Source organism: Cryptomeria japonica, chromosome 8 (genome assembly GCF_030272615.1).
Source record: "Cryptomeria japonica chromosome 8, Sugi_1.0, whole genome shotgun sequence".
In the NCBI taxonomy this organism is placed as follows: Eukaryota; Viridiplantae; Streptophyta; class Pinopsida; order Cupressales; family Cupressaceae; genus Cryptomeria; species Cryptomeria japonica.
In genome coordinates, this window is record NC_081412.1 from 618789074 (window position 1) to 618790879 (window position 1806).

Sequence of the window (1806 nt, forward strand, 5' to 3'; positions counted from 1 at the left end):
GATAGATTTTATTAAAAGTTATTATCTAATTAGTTGTTGTAGGAATTGCAGAATCTGTAAATTTATTTATTTCAGAAAAAAGAAAATCACAATCTATTATAGTTTTTATTTAGAGAAAATATAGATTTATTTAGTTGCTGGTAAAACTATTAAAATCTAAACATGTATATAGCTGAAGGTAGAAATAAAAGACCTGTATAATTATTGCTTAGAAAAGTATACCCTTGCTGTAAATGAATTTGAAAATTATTAATCCATCTATTTCTTTTTCATCTAAATCAAAATACTAGGACCTATTTATTTTAATTTGCTGTCATATAAAATATATATATTTATATAAATATATAATTTTATTGACATGCAGATTACATGTATATCATTTTATATATATTTAAAAAAAAAACCACTATTATAAATGATCACGAAGAATAATGTATCTATGCCTGCATGTATAAAAAAAAAATGCTTTGAATATTTATATATATATATATATATACATACATATATATATACATATATATATATAAATATATATAAATATAAATATATATATATATATATATATATATATAAATATATAATTATATTTTAAAAAATAAAAATAATATTAAAAAAAAACTATATAAAAAAAGGGTTTTTTTTTAATATGGGAAAAAGGGTTGAAGGGCCGAAGCCACTGTGTGGACACACAGTAGATCGGCCGCAGACTCCACTGTGTGTACACATAGTGGTCGGCCCCACGGCTTCCACTGTGTGAACACATAGTGTTGGTTGTGGCTTCCACTATGTGGACACACAGTGTGGGCCGCTGTGGCTTCCACTGTGTGGACACACAGTGTCAGCCGCGCCCACCACTGTGTGGACACATAGTGGAGCCGCGCCCACCACTGTGTGGATGCACAATGGTGCGGCGGGTTCCACTGTGTGGACACACAGTGGCACCACTGCCACCCGTCCCTTTGCCATGACATCCCATGGCTGCCACCCATCCCTACAAAAAAATTGCCCCTGCACAAAAAATAGGGTTGCAAGAAAATAACAAACCCTAGTCGGGTAGGGCTAGTTTAGAGAGAGGAATAAGATGTTATCAAAAATAAAAAATTAAAGATAGAGAATTTATATAATAATAAAAGAATGTTAGGGTTTGCATGGTGGTTAAGCTTAATGTAAAACAAAATATATATATTTAGGAGATATATATATATAGTTAGATATGCTTTTACACATAGAGCCCCAATGTAAGAGAATAAGATAAATTTTAGATTGTATAATTTATTAAGTTTTATAAACTATAGTTTTCTTAATAAATATATGGGTTAGTAATGGTTTTTGAAAGCAATAAGGATATTTTAAAGATGTTTTAAAAAAAATATATATAATAATATTTTCAAGGTCTAAACATTTAGAACTCTTATAATAAATGGGGTAAAATTAATTTTGGTTATGAGGCTATTTAATTTATAGGTAAGTATTCATTATAAAAATTTATTGGCCCGCTTGTCAATTTAATTTAAAGCATATTATGATTATTGATTTAGATAACTTTTAGACATTTTAAACAAAGTACTAGGACTAATTTAATTAGTTCCTTTAAACCGTAAATGACTTTGGAGACTAATTCTATCTTCGTCAATTATATTTTAGGGAGGTGATTTAAAATAAGCTATGAATTAAAATGGAGAAAATGATATAACATCTCTTTTAGTTTTTGGCAATGATTTAAATAATTTTTTGATTACTTGAGTTAGTGGTTTAAGTTAACCCAACATAGTTAAGACAAAACATGTTAGAGTTTTTCTTCACATT